This window comes from Moschus berezovskii, chromosome 9 (assembly GCF_049115385.1).
Source record: "Moschus berezovskii isolate FMDL1 chromosome 9, NW_MosBer_1.0, whole genome shotgun sequence".
In the NCBI taxonomy this organism is placed as follows: Eukaryota; Metazoa; Chordata; class Mammalia; order Artiodactyla; family Moschidae; genus Moschus; species Moschus berezovskii.
Window position 1 is genome coordinate 80162500 of NC_142468.1, and position 17030 is coordinate 80179529.

Sequence of the window (17030 nt, forward strand, 5' to 3'; positions counted from 1 at the left end):
GAAGGGAGTATGTCTTCTAGCCAGATAGGAGAATTGGGCCTCTTTAAAGAGCTGTGGAGTTGGGGGTCTAAACCCTCTAGAAAAAGAGAGTGTTATTGGCTGCTCAGTAGCAGGGTGTGTGTGGGTGAAGGGGAGGCAGGAGCACCAGATGGCCAAGCGTGGACTTGTGAAAGCTGTGGGTTGAGGGTGCTGAAGTGGGGGTTATAGGTGCAGCTGGCTCCCTATCCCTTTCCACCCATCTCCTGGCTTGTATGATTCTCCCTGCTTCTCCCCTTCTTCTGAGTGAAAGAGGTAGGGAATAAAATAATGAAACTGTGAGTAGGTGAGGTGTTAGGGAGACAGCTTGCTAGGGTGGGCAGCACAAATGCCTGGAGGGTGGGGAGGGAGGTGGTAGGAGCAAATGTGCAGATATGAGCTCTGAGAAACTGGATGATGGGGGGTCAGCCTGGGTGTGCAGAGTTGCAGGTGGGGACACTGGATGGTGATATCCCAGGGACAAAAGCTCCTTGGGAAGAAGGCTATATAACATTTTCCTGGTCATAGGGAAGACTTTTGGACATTCTCATGTTGTTTCTTTAAAGTGAGGTTCTTCTTAGAATCTTTTAAAGTGTGGAATGGAGTGGAACGTGATGGTTTTCATTTACTCAGTGCCTATTATATGCTCAGAACCCGCTTCACATGCATCAACCCATTTCATATCACCTTATACTAGCTGCTATTATTCATTCCATTTCACAGGTACAGAATTTGAGGGTCAAGCAGGTGGTGGCTCACTCAAGCATCCTATGCTCTATTTTTGTTTTTAATGAGAGAGATGTAAGGAGCTGGAGCCTCACTGAACTGCACTCATGTGTGTGTGTGGGGTGTCTGTCGTCAGCTTGGCATATTTGGAGAGGAATGAGAGAAGAGAACAAGGTATTGAAGACTGATATCAAACACAATATTAAATACTATATCTTATGCATTATGCTTGTTTTGACTATGCAATAGCAACTTCCTTTCCCCATGGGAAGCTGGAGCTTTGATTTGTATGTGAACATTCCCAATTTATTTATTTACTTTTTATTTTAAAATTGGAGTATGATTGCTTTACCATGTGTTAGTTTCTGCTGTTACAACAACATGAATCAGCTATATGTATAAATATACCCACTCCTTCTTAGGCTTCCCTCCCATTTCTGCCCCTGCCCCCGCATCCCTCTAGGTCATCACAGCACTCCCAGCTGAGCTCCCTGTGCTACACAGCAGCTTCCCACTAGCTATCTGTTTTGCACATGGTGGTGTATATGTGTCAACGCTACCCTCTCAATTCTTCCCAACCTCTCCTTCCCCACACTTCATCCACAAGTCTATTCTCTACATCCCTGTCTCTATCCTGCCCTGCAAATCGATTCATCAGTACTGTTTTTCTAGATTCCATGTATGTGCATTAATACACGATATTTGGTTTCCTTTCTGACTTACTTTATTCTGTATGACAGACTCTAGGTTCATCCATATCACTACAAGTGATCCAACAGTGTTCCCTTTTGTGGCTGAGTAATATTCCATTATGTGTGTATATATATATACATATATATACATATATGTATATATATATATCACATCTTCTTTATCCATTCATCTGTTGATGGACATTTATGTTGCTTTCATGTCTTGGCTATTGTTATTTACAATAAACTGAGATAAACACTGGGGCACATGTGTCTTTTATTTTTAATCTTTATTGAACTTCTTACAATATTGCTTCTGTTGTTCATGTTTTGGTATTTTGGCCATTCGGCATGTGGGCTCCTAGTTTCTGAACCATGGATCGAACTTGCACTCGCTCCATTGGAAGGCAAGTCTTAACCACTGGATGCCAAGGAAGTCCCACATGCGTCTTTTTGAATTATGGTTTTCTCAGGGTATATGCCCAATAGTGGGATTGTTGGGTCATATGGTATCTTTATCTTTAGTTTTTAAAGGAACCTCCATACTTTTATCCATAGTGGTTGTTATCAATTTACATTCCCAACAACAGTGCAAGAGGAATTCCCTTTCTCCACATCCTCTCCACCATTTATTTTTTGTAGATTTTTTGATGATGGCCATTCTGATCAATGTGAGGTGATACCTCATTGTGGTTTTGATTTTGATTTGCATTTCTCTAATAATGAGCAATGTTGAGCATCTTTTCATGTGTTTGTTGGCCATTTATATGTCTTCTTTGGAGAAGTATGTCTTCTGCCTGTTTAAAATATATATATATCTGGCTATGACGGGTCTTTGTTGAGCATACAGGATCTTTAGTTGCAGCATGTGGGATCTAGTTCTCTGACCAGGGATTAAACCCAAGCCCTTTGCACTGGGGGCTTGAAGTCTTACCCACTGGACTATAAGGGAAGTCCCTGTCCATTTTTTTTTTAATTGAGCTACATGAGTCGCTTGCATATTTTGGAGATTAATCTTTTGTCAATTGCTTTCTTTGCAAATATTTTCTCTAATATAATGTCCTTCTTTGCTCTTATGACCTTTTTAAAAAATTTAAAGTCTATATTCTCTGATATTAATATAGCTACCCTTACTTTCTTTTGGTTATTTGCATGGGATATCTTTACCCATCCTTTCACTTTCAATCTCTTTTGGTCTCTGGCTGTAAAGTATCTTATAGATGGCATATAGTTGGCACATGTGTTTTGATCCATTTTGCTAGTCTTTGTCTTTTGCTTGGAGAGTTTAGTCCATTTGATTTAAAGTAATTATTTAGAAGAAGGGATTACTTGTGTCATTGTGCTATCAATTTTCTATATGTGTTATCCCTTTTTAACCCCTCGTTTCCTGCATTACTGTCTTCTTTCATGTTTACGATTTTTGCAGTAAAATGTTTAAATTCCTTTCTAATTTTCTTTCTTTTTTGGTTTCAGTTCAGTCACTCAGTTGTATCTAACTCTTTGCGGCCCCGAGAACCACAGCACGCCAGGCCTCCCTGTCCATCACCAACTCCTGGAGTTCAACCAAACCTATGTCCATTGAATAGGTGATGCCATCCAACCATCTCATCTTCTGTTGTCCCCTTCTCCTCCTGCCCTCAATCTTTCCCAGCATCAGGGTCTTTTCAAATGAGGTAGCTCTTGCATCAGGTGGCCAAAGTAATGGAGTCTCAGCTTAAACATCAGTCTTTCCAGTGAACACCCAGGACTGATCTCCTTTAGGATGGACTGGTTGGATCTCACTGAAATCTAAGGGACTCTCAAGAGTCTTCTCCAACACCACAGTTCAAAAGCATCAATTCTTCTGCACTCAGCTTTCTTTATAGTCTAACTCTCACATCCATACATGACTACTGGAAAACCCATAGCCTTGACTAGATGGACATTTGTTGGCAAAGTAATGTCTCTGCTTTTTAATATGCTGTCTAGGTTGGTCATAACTTTCCTTCCAAGGAGTAAGCAACTTTTAATTTCATGGCTGCAATCACCATCTGCAGTGATTTTGGAGCCCCCCAAAATAAAGTCTGTCACTGTTTCCACTGTTTCCCCATCTACTTGCCATGAAGTGATGGGACAAGATGCCATGATCTTAGTTTTCTGAATGTTGAGCTTCAAGCCAACTTTTTCACTCTCCTCTTTCACTTTCATCAAGAGGCTTTTTAGTTCCTCTTCACTTTCTGCCATAAGGGTGGTGTCATCTGCACGTCTGAGGTTATTGATATTTCTCCTGGCAAACCTGATTCCAGCTTGTGCTTCATCCAGCCCAGTGTTTCTCTTGATGTACTTTGTGTATAAGCGGTGACAATATACAGCCTTGACGTACTCCTTTTCCTATTTGGAACCAGTTCTAACTGTTGCTTCCTGACCTGCGTACATGTTTCTCAAGAGGCAGGTCAGGTGGTCTGGTATTCCCATCTCTTTCAGAATTTTCTACAGTTTATTGTGATCCACACAGTCAAAAATTTTGGCATAGTCAATAAAGCAGAAATAGATGTTTTCTGGAATTCTCTTGCTTTTTCCATGATCCAGCGGATGTTGGCAATTTGATCTCTGGTGCCTCTGCCTTTTCTAAAACCAGTTTGAACATCTGGAAGTTTATGGTTCACGTATTGCTGAAGCATGGATTGGAGAATTTTGAGCATTACTTTACTAGCATGTGAGATGAGTACAATTGTGTGGTAGTTTGAGCATTCTTTAGCATTGCCTTTCTTTGGGATTGGAATGAAAACTGACCTTTTCCAGTCCTGTGGCCACTGCTGAGTTTTCCAAATTTGCTGGCATTTTGAGTGCAGCACTTTCACAGCATCATCTTTTAGGATTTGAAATAGCTCCATTGGAATTCCATCACCTCCATTAGCTTTGTTCATAGGGATGCTTCCTAAGGCCTACTTGACTTCACATTCCAGGATGTCTGGCTCTAGGTGAGTGATCACACCATAGTGATTATCCAGGTCATGAAGATCTTTTTTGTGCAGTTCTGTGTATTCTTGCCACCTCTTCTTAATATCTTCTGCTTCTATTAGGTCCATACCATTTCTGCCCTTTATCGAGCCCATCTTTGCATGAAATGTTCACTTGGAATCTCTAATTTTCTTGAAGAGATCTCTAGTCTTTCCCATTCTATTGTTTTCCTCTATTTCTTTGCATTGATCACTGAAGAAGGCTTTCTTATCTCTCCTTGCTATTCTTCGGAACTCTGCATTCAGATGCTTGTATCTTTCCTTTTCTCCTTTGCCTTTCATTTATCTTCTTTTCACAGCTATTTGTCAGGCCTCCTCAGACAGCCTTTTCCCTTTTTCGCATTTCTTTTTCTTGGAGATGATCTTGATCCCTGTCTCTTGTACAATGTCACAAACCTCAGTCCATAGTTCATCAGGCACTCTGTCCATCAGATCTAGTCCCTTAAATCTATTTCTCACTCCCACTGTATAATCATAAGGGTTTTGATTTAGGTCATACCTGAATGGTCTAGTGGTTTTCCCACTTTCTTCAATTTAAGTCTGAATTTATTAATAAGGAGTTCATGATCTGAGCCACAGTCAGCTCCCGGTCTTGTTTTTGCTGACTGTATAGAGATTTTCCATCTTTGGCTGCAAAGAATATAATCAATATGATTTTGGTGTTGGCCATCTGGTGATGTCCATGTGTAGAGTCTTCTCTTGTGTTGTTGGAAGAGGATGTTTGCTATGACCAGTGCATTCTCTCGGCAAAACTCTATTAGCTTTGCCCTGCTTCATTCCGTGCTCCAAGGCCAAATTTGCCTGTTACTCCAGTTGTTTCTTGATTTCCTACTTTTGCATTCCAGGCCCCTATAATGAAAAGGGCATGTTTTTTGGGTGTTAGTTCTAAAAGGTCTTGTAGGTCTTCATAGAACTGTTCAACTTCAACTTCTTTGGAGTTACTGGTCAGGGCATAGACTTAGATTACCATGATATTGAATGGCTTGCCTTGGAAATGAACAGAGATCAATTTGTTGTTTTTGAGACTGCATCCCAGTACAGAATTTCAGACTCTTCTGTTGACTATGATGGCTACTCCATTTCTTCTAAGGGATTCTTGCCCACAGTAGTAGATATGATGGTCATCTGAGTTAAATTCACCCATTCCAATCCATTTTAGTTCTCTGATTCCTAGAATGTCGACGTTCACTCTTGCCATCTCCTGTTTGACCACTTCCAGTTTGCCTTGATTCATGGACCTAACATTCCAGGTTCCTATGCAATATATTTCTTTACAGCATCGGATCATGCTTCTGTCACGAGTCACATCCACAACTGGGTGTTGTTTTTGCTTTGGCTCCATCCCTTCATTCTTTCTGGAGTTATTTCTCCACTGATCTCTAGTAACACACTGGGCACCTATCGACCTGGGGAGTTCATCTTTCAGTGTCCTATCTTTTTGTCTTTCATACTATTCATGGGATTCTCAAGGCAAGAATACTGAAGTGGTTTGCATTCCCTTCTCCAGTGGACCACATTCTGTCAGACCTCTCCACCATGACCCATCCATCTTGGGTGGCCCTACATGGCATGGCTTAGTTTCATTGAGTTAGACAAGGCTGTGGCCCATGTGATCAGATTGGCTACTTGTCTGTGAATGTGGTTTCAGTCTGTCTGATTCTTGTGCCCTCTCTTAGCTCCTACCATCTTACTTGGGTTTCTTTTACCTTGGACATGGGGTATGTCTTCACGGCTGCTCCAGCAAAGCGCAGCCACTGCTCCTGACCTTGGACATGGGGTAGCTCCCTCTGCCGCTCCTGTGATGTTCTATAGCTATTTTCTTTGTGAGTACTGTGGGAATTACATTTAAAATCCTAAAATTATAACACATTAATTGGAATATATACCAATTTGGCATCAGTCTGTTCATGTAATTCCCACAGTACTCACAAAGAAAATAGACTGATGCTAAAGCTGAAACTCCAATACTTTGGCCACCTCATGCGAAGAGTTGACTCACTGGAAAAGACTCTGATGCTGGGAAGGATTGGGGGCGGGAGGAGAAGGGGACGACAGAGGATGAGATGGCTGGATGGCATCACCGACTCGATGGACATGAGTTTGAGTGAACTCTGGGAGTTGGTGATGGACAGGGAGGCCTGGCATGCTGTGATTCATGGGTCGCAAAGAGTCGGACACGACTGAGCGACTGAACTAAACTGAACTGAACTGAACCAATTTATCCTCGGTAATAGGAGATCCAACCAGTCCATTCTAAAGGAGATCAATCCTGGGTGTTCATTGGAAGGACTGATGCTGAAGCTGAAACTCCAATACTTCGGCCACGTCACGCGACAAGTTGACTCACTGGAAAAGACTCTGATGTTGGGAGGGATTGGGCGTGGGAGGAGAAGGGGACGACAGAGAATGAGATGGCTGGATGGCATCACCGACTCGATGGAAATGAGTTTGAGTGAACTCCGGGAGTTGGTGATGGACAGGGAGGCCTGGTGTGCTGTGATTCATGGGTGGCAAAGAGTCGGACACGACTGAGCGACTGAACTGAACTGAACTGAACATATAAACAACTTCTCCTTTAGTATTAATAGCTCTGTTCTCATCCCTTTTGGTTGTTGATGTTTCAAAATTACATCATTATACATTATATGCCCCAAAACATTACCTTATAGTTCTTTTGAGTACATTACACTCTTAAATTATGTAGAAACTAAATGTGGAGTTACAAAAACATTACAATTCTAACTTTTAGATTTATAACTTTTAAAAGTATACTAGTCTCAAGTCATGTAGAAAAGAAAATATAGAGTTGCAAACTGTTGTTACAATAATAGCTCTTATAGTTGTCCCTGTATTTTCCTTTGTTGATATCTTTATTTCTTCATACAGTTTTGTGTTATTTCTTGTTGTTCTTTCCTTTCATCCTATAGGATTTTCTTGAAAATTTCTTGCAGGGAAGGTCTAGTGGCAGCAAATTTGTTCAGCTTTTGGTTATCTAGGGATGTTTTAATTTCTCCACCATTTTCAAGGAAAATGGATGTAGGATTTTGCTGGATATAGGAGTCTTTGTACACAATTTTTTGTTTAGCACTTTGAGCATATTGACAACAGTGCAACAGTGCAATCTATAGTCTTCTGGACTATGAATTTCTAATGAGAAATCTGCTTATAATCTTATTGACAGTTCCTTGTATGCGCTGATTGCTTTTCTCCTGAAGCTTCCATGGTTCTGTTTTTTATTTTTCTTAAAATTTTTTAAATTGAAATGTTGTTGATTTACAGTGTTTCATGTGTGCAGCAAAGTGATACATATATATATATATGTAAACATATATAAATTATTTTCAGATTCTTTCCATTATAGGTTTTTACAAGATATTGAATTAGTCCTTGTTGTTTATTTATTATATATATAGTAGTGTGTACTTGTTAACCCCAAATTCCTAATTTATCCCTCTCCCCTCTCTAGTTGCTTTTATCCATTCTGAAAGTTTGATTTTAATGTGTCTCAAGCATGGATCTCTTGGAGATCATCTTACTTGAAGTTTGTTAAGCTCTTTGGATATTTATCTTTCATTGAATTTAGGAAGTTTTCAATCATTTATTTATTCAAATATGTTCTCTGCCCTTTTAACTCTTTCTAATCCCTCTGGGACACCTTCCCCCTCCCTGCCATATGTTGGTACACTTGATAGTGTTCCACAATTTCCTCAGGCTCTGTTCACTTTTTTTCAATCAATTTTTTTTCACTGTTACTCAGATTTGATAATTTCCATAATCTTATCTTTAGGGGCCGCCCTGATGTCTCAGACAGTAAAGAATCCACCTGCAATGTGGGAGACCTGGATTCTATCCCTGGGTTGAGAGGATCCCCTGGAGAAGGAAATGGCAACCCACTCCAGTATTCTTACCTATAGAATCCCCATGGACAGAGGAGCCTGGCGGGCTACAGTCCGTGGTGTTGCACAGAGTCAGACAAGACTGACTAAGCACAGCACGCGTGCACACACACACACACAATCTTATCTAAGTCTTTCTTTGAATCCCTGTAGTGAATTTTTCATTTCAGTTCTAATTGTTAGTTCCACAATTTCTTGTTGGTTTCTTTTTTAGGTTTTCTATATTTTCTATATTAGGTTTAATATATTGTTTATATATTGTTTTCCTCTTGACTTTCTCCATATCTTCCTTTAATTTTTCAAACATTTTTAAGATAGTTGTTTAAAGTCTTTGGCTAGTATATCTGTCATCAGATGTTTTTGGGGGACAGTTTCTGTTGATACATCTATTTTTTCTTTGAATAGGCCATATTTTTTGGTTTCTTTGAATGGCTTGTGATTTTTTATTCTTGAAAATTAGAAATTTTGAATCTAATAAAATGGTAATTATAGAAATCAGATTCTCCCCTTTTCTCAGGATTTGTTGGCTTTTGTTATTGTTTTTATTCATTACTTCTGGTTTTCATTGTTGTCAGCTCTCTCCGTGCAGACAATCAGCCTAAAGTATGAATAAGATCTTCTCAGGTCTTTTCTCAGCTTTTCCCTGAGCACGGCATTTATTTTCCAAGTTTCTCTGTATATGCAGTTGTTTTCTGAATGTCCTAGTTTTTAATATCTAACTCTCAAAAAGGGAAATGGAGAAAAATGAAAAGAGGGGCTGGCATTTTAAATTCCCTGAAAGTCACTTCGGCCAGAGGAAGACGGCCTTACAACAAGATGGGGTGGAGGAGGAGGGAGGTATAATGGCTGCCTTCCTTTTTGTCTGCATCTCTGTGATCAGAAGTAGATATCAGCAATCACAGCACAGATCTCCAGTATTTAAAGGATAGGGTCCTTTCTGCTCACTTGACCTCAGCAAGCTATGTGCAGGTTGTTTGAAGAACACATGGCACAGCTATATGCCATGGGCCTGGAGGTGGAGATGCATAGCTGGTACTGTGCTAAGAACTGAAATTGAAATCACCTGGAATTTTACTGTCCAAGCCTTAAGCCTTCATTTGTCTCCAGAGTTCCAAAACAGTTAACATCAGACAGATTCTTCTAGTGCAACTGTTGTCTATGTGGGAAGACAGATTCCTAGTTCTTTCTAATCTGCCATCTTCCAGAACTCTCCTTAAACAATCCTTACAATAATAACAAGGTCAATTTTTTTTAAGGGAAGGAATACCTTCTTTAGTTCCCAATATTACCTATATATATATATATATATATATATATATATATATACCTAGAACTGTAATACTATCAGTTTTATAATTAAAAATCTAAGCTGCTAAAATCAACCTCCGTACCCTTTCCTTAGTTTGTTTTCCTCACTTGTCTGACCATTGTCATGAGTCTACCTTGCCCAGGAGACTCAAACCTCCCCACCCTGTAATGATCTTTTTGATGCGTCAGCTTGGCTAGGCTACAGTCCCCAGTTAGTCAATCAGACACTAATCTATATATTTCCTGTGAAGGTGTTTTATAGATGAGCTCCACAATTCAGTTCAGTCGCTCAGTTGTGTCCGACTCTTTGTGAACCCATGAATCACAGCATGCCAGGCCTCCCTGTCCATCACCAACTCCCGGAGTTCACTCAAACTCATGTCCATCGAGTCAGTGATGCCATCCAGCCATCTCATTCTCTGTTGTCCCCTTCTCCTCCCGCCCCCAATCCCTCCCAGCATCAGAGTCTTTTCCAGTGAGTCAACTCTTCGCACAAGGTGGCCGAAATATTGGAGTTTCAGCTTTAGCATCAGTCCTTCCAATGAACACCCAGGATTGATCTCCTTTAGAATGGACTGGTTGGATCTCCTTGCAGTCCAAGGGGCTCTCAAGAGTCTTCTCCAGAGTCTTCTCCAACACCACAGTTCAAAAGCATCAATTCTTCAGTGCTCAGCTTTCTTCACAGTTCAACTCTCACACCCATACATGACCACTGGAAAAACCATAGCCTTGACTAGATGGACCTTTGTTGGCAAAGTAATGTCTCTGCTTTTTAATATACTATCTAGATTGGTCATAACTTTCCTTCCAAGGAATAAGCGTCTTTTAATTTCATGGCTGCAATCAGCATCCACAGTGATTTTGGAGCCCCCCAAAATAAACTCTGACTGTGTTTCCACTGTTTCTGCATCTATTTCCCATGAAATAGGGGGCCAGATGCCATGATCTTTGTTTTCTGAATGTTGAGCTTTAAGCCAACTTTTTCACTCTCCTCTTTCACTTTCATCAAGAGGCTTTTGAGTTCCTCTTCACTTTCCGCCATAAGGGTGGTGTCATCTGCATATCTGAGGTTATTGATATAAACCAGATAATTTTATATAATCTGGGTGGGCCTGAGTTCAACAGTTGAAAGAACTTTAAGGCTATACAGGGTCAACACGACTGAAACGTCTTTGCACACACACGTTACTTCCCTGAGAGAACAATTCTGTCTTTGGAAATTACCTTCAGTCAGTGCCTGAGAGTTCCAGCCTACCCACTCTGACAGCCTGCTCTGTGGATTTCAGAGTTGCTTAGTAACCCCCACAGTGGTGTAAACCAATTCGTTGAAATCAATCTTTCTAACATATATCTTTCACTGGTTCGCTTCTCTGGTTGAACTGATACACAACTATATGTTGAGGGTTTGCCAGAAGTAAGCAGCTCCTTCCTGTTTTCTTTTGAAACCAGAGCTTCTCCAAAGCTCCCACCAACACAGGACTTCTATTTCAAGCCCCCTCCATCCTTATCTACTCTTCTTTCATTGTAGCCTGTTTGCCTCAGCTCCTGAAAATTCCTTCTACACATCCTGGCATCTCTGGCCTTACTGTGTTTGACCTGATTCTGCCCTGAATGACCTTACATTCCTAAGACTCCCATATATATAAACATCCTGCAGAGTTTGAACACAGGTCAGCTCCAAGTTCGAATTTCTGGGTAGCAGAAATGACTATAAAAATGGTCCATCTGGGGCTTCCTTGGCAGCTCAGTGGTAAAGAATCCACCTGCCAATTCAGGAGACAAAATTTCCACTGCTCACCTTGGAAGATCCCACTTGTCGTGGGGCAACTAAGCCCGGGCAGCACAACTGTTGAACCTGTGCTCTGGAGCCCAGGAGCCACGACTGCTGAGCCTGAGTGCCCTAGAGCCTGTGCTCCCCAACAAGAGAAGTCACAGCAATGAGAAGCCCACAACTGGGGACTAGAGAACCCCGCTCACAGCAACTAGAAAAAAGCCCACACAGCAGTTAAGACCCAGCACAGCCAAATAAATAAATTTTAAAAAGTTAATTTTAAAAAATGATCCATTAATGGTATTTAAAAAAAATATGAAGGTCATAGAAGCACAGAAATGCTGGGGAATTTTTATAGATTCAAGGAGACAAAAGAGACATGATAACTAAATACAGTATAAAATTCTAGACTAGACCTTGTATTGGAGGAAGAATGCACTAAGGATATTAGTGGCTAAACTGACACAATTGAAATAGATCGTAGATTAAATTCTATATTACAGTTATAGCTATAGTTACGGTTATAAACATAGCTATGTTTATAACTATGCTGGGGATTCGAAACAGAATATCCTTATTTTTAGTAAATATTCACTGAAATATTTAGGTGTAACGAATAACTTAAACTTACTCAAATAGGCAAAATAGTGACATGTATAAGTATAGACAGAGAAAACAGAACAAATGCTAAACTAGGCGAATCTGGGCCATAGGAATAGCAGCACTCTTACTATTCTTGCAGCTTTTCTCTAAATTTGTTCAGTTCAGTTCAGTTCAGTTCAGTCGCTCAGTCGTGTCCGACTCTTTGCGACCCCATGAATCACAGCACGCCAGGCCTCCCTGTCCATCACCAACTCCCAGAGTTCACTCAAACTCACGTCCATTGAGCTGGTGATGTCATCCAGCCATCTCATTCTCTGTCGTCCCCGTCTCCTTTTTTCCAAAATGAAGTTGTTGTTTTTTTTTTTTTAAATAACAGCTAATGCCTCTGTTGCCCTGAATTTTATCTCTCCTTTAGTACTCTTACTTCAGTATCATAGCCCTCCAAAATGTGCTACAACTGTCTCAGTGAAGAGCAGAGGGTAAGACTTACCACAGCTGAGGTTCTGTACAGAATATAGAAAAAGAACACAAGGGAAAATGAATTAAAAAGCATAATATATACCAAGAACACAGAAATAATACAGAAATAGAAAGAATTACATTTATAAGTTTCAAATGCTAAGAATCAGAGTGAAGAATTTAAAGTCAGAAAAACCAGAGGTCTAATCAACATCAGCCATGTGACCTGGAGCAGGACATTTTACCTCTTTGTTCTTAGTGTCCTTATCCGGCACCGGGAGATATATTCTCAGCGCATGTAGGAAAAAAAGTGCTAGCAAAATTGTTGCTGGCCAAAATCTTGGCTTTCTCTGCCCACTGACGCCAAATAAAAACTACAGAGACAGAGTTCAGAGGAAATAGAAAGGTGGCTTTAATTCTCAGCAAGCAGAGAGGGGAACACAGTAGGCTTACGCCTCAAGAACTGTGCCCCCCGCCCCCATGAGAAGTCTAGGGGCTTATATAAGATGAGGGCTCATAGTCAGGAGTCAGTGATGAGGAACAAAGGTGTTAGGATCTTGATTTCTTCCTTTTTCACTGTTTCAAAGACAGTCATAGGCTGGCATCAGTGACCTAGTGATTGAGTCTGACAGTTCGGTGGCCCTGCGGCCTTCTTTCTGATATTTAACTACAAGGAGAAGCGTGTTGTAAGGGTAAACTCCAGATCCAGGATGTATTTAGCGTACAGTCAAAAGAAAATAGGTGTGAATTATAGCTCCTGCAGAGTTAAGGGGCAGGAAAGCAAACTTAGTTACAGACATGCAGAGTTAGGAGCAGCACTGGTGGCTCAGTGATAAAGAGTCTGCCTGCAACTCAGGAGACACAAAAGACATGAGATTCCTGGGTCAGGAAGATCCCCTGGAGAAGGAAAGGGCAACCCACTCCAGTATTCTTGCCTGGGAAATCCCATGGACAGAGAAGTCTGGCAGGCTATAGTCCATGGGGTCACAAAGAGTCGAACACGACTGAGCCACTGAGCGAAGTAAAAAAAGCTAGGAGTGTTCAGGCCTGCTCACTGTTCTCTTTATCTTCTTCTCAGGAAAGGGAAAGAAAAAAATTCATTCCTCTCTTTTCCCTTTTCACTGCAATAATATGAAGAAGAGTCCTGAAAATGAAAGGTAAGGTGGGAAAACTAGATACCAAATAATCTCCGACCCCAAGATCTTAGTCATGTCATCAGTATTCTTTGCAGTCTGAAAAGCTTTGAGGTCTCCAAGAATTTCTAGCTTTAAAGGGGGAGGGAAGTGAATGGGGAAAGAAAAGGGCCTAAGGCTCCTCTCAGAACCTTGTGTGTTATATGCAGACTCACTTAGTATTTAAGACCTCATGGCACTCTCCCATGCTGCTGATAGAAATGTAGATGTTAGAACTTCAGGTGTTTTGACAATACTTATTCAAATAAAAAGTGCATATGTGCACAGTGAAATTTGTATGGGGGTGTTCACAGCAGTACTGTCCTAAAAGCAAATTCATGGACATGAAATGTCCACCAAAGTGATCAGTTGAATAAACTATTATATGATACATCTATATTAAAGACTGTATCCATTAAAAGAATGAGACATATGCATATACTTATGATTTCTTATATGTGTTTACAATAGAAAGCAAGTTATGTAAGGAATGCTACCATTTTGGGGGGTTGGGAGAGGGTAGGATACACACATACCTGTCTACCTTTCCCAAGGCAATTAATTTACACTTAAACTACTGTGTGGATCACAACAAACGGAAAATTCTTAAAGAGATGGCAATACCAGACCACCTTACCTGCCTCCTGAGAAATCTGTATGCAGGTCAAGAAGCAACAGTTAGAAGGAGACATGGAACAGTGGACTAGCTCAAAATTGGGAAAGGAGTATATCAAGGCTGTGTACTGTCACCCTGATTATTTAACTGATATGCAGAGTACATCATGTGAAATATCAGGCAGGATGAATCACAAGCTGGAATCAAGATTGCTGGGAGAAATATCAACAACCTCAGATACATAGATAATACCATCCTAATGGCAGAAAGTGAAGAGGAATTAAAGAGCCTCTTGATGAGGGTGAAAGTGGAGAGTGAAAAAGCTGGCTTAAAACTCAACTTTCAAAAAACTAAAATCATAGCAGCCGGTCTCATTACTTCATGGCAAATACAAGGGGATAAAGTGGAAACAGTGACAGATTTTATTTTCTTGGGCTCCAAAATCACTGTGGATGGTGACGGCCATGAAATTAAAAGATGCTTGCTCCTTGGAAGAAAAGCTATAACAAACCTAGACAGCGTATGAAAAAGCAGAGACGTCACTTTACTGACAAAGATCTGTATAGTCAAAGCTATGATTTTTCCAGTAGTCATGTATGGATGTGACAGCTGGACCATAAAGAAGACTGAGTGCCGAAGAATTGATGCTTTCAAACCGTGGTGCTGGAGAAGATTCTTGACAGTCCCTTGGACTGCAAGGAGATCAAACCAGTCAATCCTAAAGGAAATCAACCTTGAATATCTTTGGAAGGATTGACTAATGCTGAAGCTGAAGCTGCAATACTCTGGCCACCTGATGCAAAGAACTGACTCACTGGAAAAGAGCCTGCTGCTGGGAAAGATTGAAGGCAGGAGAAGGGGTGACAGAGGACGAGATGGTTGGATGGCATCACCGACTCGATGGACGTGAGTTTGAGCAAGCTCTGGGAGTTGGTGATGGACACGGAAGCCTGGTGTGCTGCAGCCCATGGGGTCACAAAGATTCAGATGTGACTGAGCGACCAAACAACAACTGTAACAGAGCAGGATGAGCACAGCCCTTAGCAGGCAGCCGTTGCTGTGCCTCATTACTCTGCAACCTGTAACTAGGCAACAGGTCTCGCTTAGCCACTGGTCCGTGCCTTAGTGGGTCCCCTCCCCCACAAGCAACCAACTGTCAGTGAGTGACCATGATGGAAGTGATTCAGCCAAGGGTCAGTGGTCATCAGGTGGAGAGTGAGGTACGAGGCAGATTCAGGCCTTCTCCTGGAGGGCCCAGGGAACAGGCTGGGGACTATGTCCTGCAGGGCTCTGGAGACCTGACTAAGGCCCTCCACTAGCCTTGGCCCAGGTCTTGAGACAGCAGTGAATCCCCTTCCCTGTCTCTGTGACTTAATAGCAGTGACTGTCTGCCTGGGTCGCAGTCTGTGAGACCTGGTCTCTCCCATTTGGGTGGTCTGAGGAGACTGAGGGCCAGTTTGATTTGGTGTCTGGCTCCCTCAGAGATGACAGCTGGGCAAAGTGTGGAAACCTGACCCTGCAGGAGCTGCCAACTGAGATCTGCCTCCTTTTAGCCAGGACTGAGACCTTGGAGAGTGAAAGTTGTGCCTTGGGACCTTGCTCTTTCTTGTCAAGACGGAGAATAACATCATTTGGTAGGAGATTATAGTAATATCGTTACCTGATCATGACCTGAATTTAAGACCAAAAGCTCTGGCACCAAGAAGTTTGCAACAACTTACCACGCCCCTCCCTCACCTTTTGCTTTTAAAGGGGCTTGCTGAAAGCTTTTAGTAACTTCGGGGTTCCTAGGGCATGAGCCACCCATCTCCTTGTATGAACCAATAATAAGCCGTTCTCTGTTCCAAACTCTTAATGTTTTAGTATTGATTGGCCTTGCTCTGCCGTTGCATACATGGACTTGTGATTTGGTACCAAAGCCACCTCTGGAAGGCCTCACAAGAAATTTCACAGTATTTTTTTGTAAGGGGAATTTGGGTACATCAGAGAGAAGTAATCTCACTCTCCCACTTTATTCCCTTTCATTTTTTCTACATTTATTATCAAATGCACGTGCTACCTTTTTAAAACGACTTGTTTTATGTAAAATTTCAGCCAATTTTTCACCACCGAAACACAGCCCCCAGCTCACTGGCCCCTCTCAAGCGACTTGTCTGGCGCTGGCAACTCGCCACCCCTTTCTTCAGTAAGAAAATGCTGGACATGTGGTTTAAGGTATGGGTGTGAGGTGTGGGGACCAGTCCAAGGGGCATGAAAAGGCATTTACTCTTCACTCTGTGTATTTCATATATTTTTGCATATATAATAATGCGCATATATATTCTAAACATAAGGAATTTGTCTGAAAATCATCCCCAATAGGCCAGCAGCTCTTGCCCTTGCTTCAGGCTCCTCTCCCTTTCCCCTTCCCGCCGCCCTAGAAAAGTGAAAGCGAGAGTCGCTCAGTAGTATCCCACGGACTATACGGTCAATGGAATTCTCCAGGCCAGAATAGTGGAGTGGGTAGCCTGTTCCTCCTCCAGGAGATCTTCCCAACCCAGGAATCGAAACCATGTCTTCCGCATCACCAGGCGGATTCTTTACCAGTTGAGCCACCAGGGAAACCCCAAACCTCTAGCCTATTTCCCCAGAGAAGTTCACCAGCTCCTCCTGCAGTAGGAAGTAGAGAGCCTTCGGGTCTAAGTGAGTGGACTGAAAGTTGGGAGTAACCCAGAAAAAAAGGTGTTTTTAACCGACAGCGAACTGAGGTTTAGAAGAATTGCGTTATTTCTTC